Below are 8,736 nucleotides of genomic sequence, written 5' to 3'. Positions count from 1 at the left end.
ATATGCATCTCACAATCTCAGATTCATCTATTCAACCAATAGAAAGTACTTCAAAGAGTGCCCCAAAGTTTCTACCGGAGAGTCAAGACGGAAACATGTGCCAACACCTATGCATAAGTTCATGGGCGGAACCCGCAAGTTGATCACCAAAACATACATCAAGTGGATCACGTGAATATCCCATTGTCACCACAGATAAGCACGACAAGGCATACATCCAGTGTTCTCAAATCCTTAAAGACTCAATCCGATATGATAACTTCAAAGGGAAAACTCAATTCATCACAAGAGAGTAGAGGGGGGAGAAACATCATAAGATCCAACTATAATAACAAAGCTCGTGATACATCAAGATCGTGCCATAGAGAGAACACGAGAGAGAGAGAGAGAGAGAGAGAGAGAGAGATCAAACACATAGCTACTGGTACATACCCTCAGCCTCGAGGGTGAACTACTCCCTCCTTGTCATGGAGATCGCCGGGATGATGAAGATGGCCACCGGTGAGGGATCCCCCCTCCGGCAGGGTGCCGGAACAGGGTCCCGATTGGTTTTTGGTGGCTACAGAGGCTTGCGGCCGCGGAACTCCCGATCTATCTTCTTCTCCGATGTTTTTAGGGTATATGGGAATATGTAGGTGAAAGAAGTCGGTCGGGAGACGCTCGAGGGTACCATGAGACAGGGGGCGCACCTAGTAGGGGGGGGGGGCGCCCCCACCCTCGTGGCTTCCTCGAAGCTTCTCTGACGTGAACTCCATGTCTCCCGGATCATGCTCGTTCCAAAAATCACGCTCCCGAAGGTTTCATTCCGTTTGGACTCCGTTTGATATTCCTTTTCTTCAAAATACTGAAATAAGCAAGAAAACAACAATATGGGCTGGGCCTCCGGTTAATAGGTTAGTCCCAAAAGTAATATAGATGTGTATAATAAAGCCCATAATCATCCAAAACAGATAATATAATAGCATGAATGCTTCATAAATTATAGATACGTTGGAGACGTATCAACATCCCCAAGCTTAATTCCCGCTCGTCCTCGAGTAGGTAAATGATAAAAGAAAGAATTTATGAAGTGTGAATGCTAGCAGGTGCACAAGTTTGATCAATGATAATTCCAATCACCTTTTCTAGCATGTTTATATGTCATAACAGTAGTTCAGATCATAAAACTTTTCATGATCAAGTAACAAGATATTCACATGTTAAAGCATAGACCATAAAACTTTCTTGAAAACTAACAAACTTCATTCTTAGTCATCAAACAATTACAATTCATCTTATTTTCAGGGTCTATGTCAGAGCTTTGAATTAGCAAACTCCACATACTCAACTATCATATAGTCTTCCATAATTGCTAACACTCACGCAATACTTGTGGTTATGGAGTTTTAATCAGACAGTGAGAAAGATAGGGGCTTATAGTGTTGCCTCCCAACGTATTAACCTTTGGGTGATGTAAACAATAATAGTTCATGCTAACTTACATCCAATTGGATATATATATCAGGATCTTTCCAACACGAGGTGCTTGCCAAAGGATAAAAAAGGGAAAGGTGAAGATCACCTTGACTCTTGCATAAAGTAAAAGACATAAAGTAAAAGATAAGCCTTTGCAGAGGGAAGCAGGGATTTGCAGAGGTGCTAGAGCTTGATTTTGAAATAGAGATAAATAATTTTGAGAGGTATGATCTCATTGTCAACATAACAACCAAGAGTTAACAATATCTTCCATACTACCTACATTATAGGCGGTTCCCAAACAAAATGGTAAAGATTTTACTCCCCCTCCACCAACAATCACACTCCACGGCCATCCGAAACAACGGGGTACCGTCCATACCAACAATAGTCCTGGGGGAGTTTTGTTTGCAATTATTTTTTATTTGATTTTGATCTTTTTGATCATGGGACTGGGCATCCGGTTACCGACCATTTTTCTCGTGAATGATGAGCGGAGTCCACTCATCTTGAGAATAACCCACCTAACATGGAAGATACTGATAGCCCCTAGTCGCTACATGAGCGATTCGAGCATAAAAAACAGATTGTTATTTGAAGGTTTAGAGTTTGGCACATGCAAATTTACTTGGAACGGCAGGTAAATGCCGCATATAGATAGGTATGGTGGACACTCATGGCAAAAACTAGGTTTAGGGATATTGGAGGCACAAGTAGTATCTCTATTTGGTGCAAGGAATTTCGGCTATCATGAGGGGGAAAGGCAAGCTCAACATGTTTGAATGATCCATGACAATATACTTTAACTGATATGTGAGAAAACATAACCCATTACATTGTATTTCTTGTCCAACATCAACTCTTTAGCATGTCATACTTAATGAGTGCTCACAATTATAAAAGATGTCTAAGATAGTATATTTATATGTGAAATCTCTCTTCCTTCAATATTCTTTCATGAATTGTTCGAATGACCAATACAATTCTTGCTAACCTTCAATAAATTTACAACCTCTACTTCTTAGATGTGAAGTCATTACTCCCCATGGGATAAGCATGTGAAACATATATAATTTCAGATTTATTACATTCAACTCATTCAACCATTTACTCATAGGATATAAGTGAAGCACACGAGTAAATGACAAACTACTCCAAAAAGATATAAGTGAAGATCAATGAGTAGTTAAATAATTATGTAACTATGTGAAGACTCTCTCTCATTTAAGAATTTCAGATCTTGGTATTTTATTCAAACAGCAAGCAAAGCAAAATAAAATGACATTGCAAAGATAGCACAACTCATGTGAAGAAGCAAAAACTTAGGTTCAACCGATACTAACCGATAATTGTTGAAGAAGAAAGGTGGGATGCCTACCGGGGCATCCCCAAGCTTGAATGCTTGAGACTTCTTGACATATTATCTTGGGGTGCCTTGGGCATCCCCAAGCTTGAATGCTTGAGACTTCTTGACATATTATCTTGGGGTGCCTTGGGAATCCCCAAGCTAGAGTTTTTGTGTCTCCTTAATTCCTTTCATATCACGGTTTCCCTAAATCTCAAAAACTTCATCCACACAAAGCTCAACAAGAACTCATGAGATAGGTTAGTATAAAATAATGCAAAAACCTTATCATTTTCTACTGTAACATATTACTAACATTATTATTCAACATTGCATACTAAATGTCTCTGCATATTTAATACTCCTATCCTCAAATAGAATCATTAAACAAGCAAGCATATGCAAACAATGCAAACATAACAGCAATCTGCCAAAACAGTATAGTGTGTAAAGAATGCAAGATTCATCATACTTACCTAACTCCAAAAATTATAAGAAAAAAACTACGCTGTAGAAGATTTATCATAGCTCAATATGCAAAAAAATTCAACATTATATCACTCTCTGACTTTTCTAGGGAATTTTTGCAACAGCGGTAAACTTTCTGTTTTGAAACAGCAACATGTATACTTGCAAAATAAGCATGGTGAAGGCTATCCTTGACATTTTTATGGAAAATATAGATGCAAAAAATTATTATAAATAACAGAAAGAAAATACTAACTAAAGAAATTGATGCTCCAAGCAAAACACATATCATGTGGTAAATAAAAATATAGCTCCAAGTAAAGTTACCGATGAACAAAGACGAAAGAGGGGATGCCTTCCGGGGCATCCCCAAGCTTAGGCTCTTGGTTGTCCTTGAATATTACCATGGGGTGACTTGGGAATCCCAAAGCTTAGGCTCTTACCACTCCTTATTCCATAGTCCATCGAATCTTTACCCAAAACTTGAAAACTTCACAACACGAAACTCAAAACAAAACTCGTAAGCTCCGTTAGTATAAGAAAATATATCACCACTTAGGTACTGTTGTGAACTCATTCTAAATTCATATTGGTGCAATATCTACTGTATTCCAACTTATCTATGGTTCATACCCTCCGATACTACTCATAGATTCATCAAAAGAAGCAAGCAACACAATGAAAACAGAATCTGTCAAAAACAGAACAGTCTGTAGTAATCTATATGAAACGTATACTTCTGTAACTACCAAAATTCTGAAATAAATTGGTGGACCTGCGGAATTTGTATATTAATAATATGCAAAAAAATCAACTTAAAATCACACTTCAGTAAACAATGGGAGCTATTCTCGTGAGCGCAAAGTTTCTGTTTTTTACAGCAAGATCACATTGACTTCACCCAAGTCTTCCCAAAGGTTCTACTTGGCACTTTATTGAAACAAAAGCTATAAAACATGATTAATACAGTATAATAATCATGTGGACACACAAAAACAGTAAGGGTAAATATTGTGTTGTCTCCCAACACGCGCTTTTCTTTAATGCCTTTCTAGCTAGGCATGATGATGACAATGATGTTCACATAAAAGATAAGAATTGAAACATAAAGAGAGCATCATGAAGAATATGACTAGCACATTGAAGTCTAACCCACTTACTATGCATAGGGATTTTGTGAGCAATAATCAACTAGCATAGGAAGGCAAACAAGCATAACTTTAAAAATATAAGCACATAGAGAGGAAACTTGACATTATTGCAGTTCCTACAAGCATATATTCCTCCCTCATAATAATTTTCAGTAGCATCATGAATTAATTCAACAATATAACTATCACATAAAGCATTCTTTTCATGAGCCACAAGCATAGAATTTTTATTACTCTCCCCATAAGCAAAATTCTTCTCATTCGGAATAGTGGGAGTAAACTCAACAAAATAACTATCATGTGAGGCATAATCCAATTGAAAACTAAAATCATGATGACAAGTTTCATGGTTATCATTATTCTTAATAGCATACAAGTCATCACAATAATAATCATAGATAGCAACTTTGTTCTCATAATCAATTGGAACCTCTTCCGAAATAGTGGATTCATCACTAAATAAAGTCATGACCTCTCCAAATCCACTTTCATAATTATCACAATAAGATTCAACACCCTCCAAAATAGTGGGATCAATATTACCTTAAGTTCACGCTCTTCCAAACCCACTTTCATCAATATAATCATCATAAATAGGAGGCATGCTTTCATCATAACAAATATTCTCATCAAAACTTGGGGGACAAAAAATATCATATTCATCAAACATAGCATCCCCAAGCTTGTGGCTTTCCATATCATTAGCATCATGGGTATTCAAAGAATTCATACAAACAACATGGCAATCATGCTAATCATTCAAAGATTTAGTGCCAAACATTTTATAGATTTCTTCATCTAGCACTTGAGCACAATTTTCCATACCATCATTCTCACGAAAGATATTAAAAAGATGAAGCATATGAAACAAACTCCATTCCATTTTTTTGTAGTTTTCTTTTATAGACTAAACTAGTGATAAAACAAGAAACAAAAAGATTCGATTGCAAGATCTAAAGATATACCTTCAAGCACTCACCTCCCCGGCAACGGCGCCAGAAAAGAGCTTGATGTCTACTACGCAACCTTCTTCTTGTAGACGTTGTTGGGCCTCCAAGTGCAGAGGTTTGTAGGACAGTAGCAAATTTCCCTCAAGTGGATGACCTAAGGTTTATCAATCCGTGGGAGGCGTAGGATGAAGATGGTCTCTCTCAAGCAACCCTGCAACCAAATAACAAAGAGTCTCTTGTGTCCCCAACACACCCAATACAATGGTAAATTGTATAGGTGCACTAGTTCGGCGAAGAGATGATGATACAAGTGCAATATGGATAGTAGATATAGGTATTTGTAATCTGAAATTATAAAAACAGCAAGGTAACTAATGATAAAAGTGAGTGTAAACGGTATTTCAATGGTAGGAAACAAGGCCTAAGGTTCATACTTTCACTAGTGCAAGTTCTCTCAACAATAATAACATAATTGGATCACATAACTATCCCTCAACATTCAACAAAGAGTCACTCCAAAGACACTAATAGCAGAGAACAAACGAAGAGATTATGCTAGGGTACGAAACCACCTCAAAGTTATCCTTTCTGTTCTATCTATTCAAGAGTCCATAGTAAAATAACATGAAGCTATTCTTTCCGTTCAATCTATCATAGAGTTCATACTAGAATAACACCTTAAGACACAAATCAACCAAAACCCTAATGTCACCTAGATACTCCATTGTCACCTCAAGTATCCATTGGCATGATTATACGATATGCATCACACAATCTCAGATTCATCTATTCAACCAACACAAAGTACTACAAAGAGTGCCCCAAAGTTTCTACCGGAGAGTCAAGACGAAAACGTGTGCCAACACCTATGCATAGGTTCATGGGTGGAACCCGCAAGTTGATCACCAAAATATACATCAAGTGGATCACGTGAATATCCCATTGTCACCACATATAAGCACGGCAAGACATACATTAAGTGTTCTCAAATCCTTAAAGACTCAATCCGATAAGATAACTTCAAAGGGAAAACTCAATTCATCACAAGAGAGTAGAGGGGGGAGAAACATCATAAGATCCAACTATAATAGCAAAGCTCGTGATACATCAAGATCGTGCCATAGAGAGAACAGGAGAGAGAGAGAGAGAGAGAGATCAAACACATAGCTACTGGTACATACCCTCAGCCTCGAGGGTGAACTACTCCCTCCTCGTCATGGAGAACACCGAGATGATGAGGATGGCAACCGGTGCGGGATCCCCCCACCCCCTCTGGCACGGTGCCGGAACAGGGTCCCGATTTGTTTTTGGTGGCTACAGAGGCTTGCGGCGGCGGAACTCCCGATCTATCTTCTTCTTCGATGTTTTTAGGGTATATGGGAATATATATGTGAAAGAAGGTTGTCGGGGGACGCTCGAGGGTCCCATGAGACAAGGGGGCGCGCCTAGTAGGGGGGCGCCCCCCCACCACCCTCATGGCTTCCTCGAAGCTTCTCTGACGTGAACTCCAAGTCTCCCGGATCATGTTCGTTCCAAAAATCACGCTCCAGAAGGTTTCATTCCGTTTGGACTCCGTTTGATATTCCTTTTCTTCGAAATACTGAAATAGGCAAGAAAACAGCAATATGGGTTGGGCCTCCGGTTAATAGGTTAGTCCCAAAAGTAATATAAAAGTGTATAATAAAGCCCGTACTCATCCAAAACGGATAATATAATAGCATGAATGCTTCATAAATTATAGATACGTTGGAGACGTATCGGTGAGAAGGTTGAAAGTGCAACTATCCCTGGATGGTTTTGGTAATTCCTAAGAACATATAGCTCATTGAGCTAATGCTATTCCAAGATAAATATTTCAGGAAAGCTCAATGATTGGCATGGCATGGATATGAAAAGTGGACCCCTCAAAATACTAAGGAAAAAAGGATTGGCTCAAGCTCAAAGCTCAAGGCTCTACATTTTCTATTTTAGTGATCCAAAATCACATTGAGTCTATAGGAAAAGCCAATACTATCAAGGAGGGATCAGGTGTTGCTTAATGAGGTTCTTTCTCAAAATGCTTAGTGATATGCTCCAAAGCCCTCAACTACTTTCTCACATCCACCTATGACCTAAACCAAAAGTCAAACTCGGCCCCACCGATTCTTTCTATCCGGCGCCACCGAGTTCAGATGTCATAGCCACTGCCACAAACCCTAGGCAAATCGGTCTCACCGATATGGATCTCGGTCTCACCGAGATGGGATTGTAATCTCTCTGTTTCCCTTCGTAACGTTTCGGTCTCACCAAGATGAGCGATCGGTCCCACCGAGATTGTAATGTAAACTCTCTGTTTCCTTTTCGTAATGTTTCGGTCCCACCGAGATGAGCGAATCGGTCCCATCGAGTTTGTCTGACCAACTCTCTGGTTAGCTTATTACCAAAATCAGTCTCATCGAGTTTGTATAATCGGTCTCACCAAGATTACGTTATGCCCTAACCCTAACCATATCGGTCCTACCGAGTTGCATATCGGTCCCACTGAAAGTCCTAACGGTCACTTGATTTGCTAAATCGTTCCGACAGAGTTTCTCAATTCGGTCCCACCGAGATTGGTAAGTTGTGTGTAATGGTTAGATTTTGTGTGGAGGCTATATATACCCCTCCACCCCCTCTACATTCGTGGAGAGAGCCATCAGAACATGCCTACACTTCCAACTTACATTTTCTGAGAGAGAACCACCTACACTTGTGTTGAGGTCAAGATATTCCAAATCCTACCATATGAATCTTGATCTCCAGCCTTCCCAAGTTGCTTTCCACTCAAATCTTCTTTCCACCAAATCCAAATCCTGTGAGAGAGAGTTGAGTGTTGGGGAGACTATCATTTGAAGCACAAGAGCAAGGAGTTCATCATCAATACACCATTTCACTACAAAAAAAGACACATCCATGACATTTTGGGCCGAACGAATTTTTTTTCTGTCATACATATGACACTTCTATGACGATAATTGTGACAAAACCCGGTATCATCATAGATGTGGTGGGCTCCTACTTCTATGACAAAAAATCATGACAAAAAATGGGCTTTTCGTCCTGGGCGGGCCGGAGACGCAGCTGCATGACATTCTTTGGGCCGTCCATGACGGAAAAAACCGTGGTAGAAGCGAGGGCGAGGAAAATTTTGGGGAGTTCCCGGTTACGGTGGGAGGTCGGGGGCCGAGCGATGCGCGTTTCTCTCGTACACGTACCCGCATGTGTGCGAGGCATTGGCTCTAACTGAACCCGAGCGAGGCCCTGGGCTCTAACTGAACCCGAGTGATTGCACTGCAGGCTATGCGTTACTGAACCCGAGCGATCGATTCCTTCGCTACTGCTGCTAACT

The sequence above is a fragment of the Triticum aestivum genome, chromosome 1B (genome assembly GCF_018294505.1).
Source record: "Triticum aestivum cultivar Chinese Spring chromosome 1B, IWGSC CS RefSeq v2.1, whole genome shotgun sequence".
NCBI classification, from domain to species: Eukaryota; Viridiplantae; Streptophyta; class Magnoliopsida; order Poales; family Poaceae; genus Triticum; species Triticum aestivum.
This window is presented reverse-complemented; position numbering follows the sequence as displayed.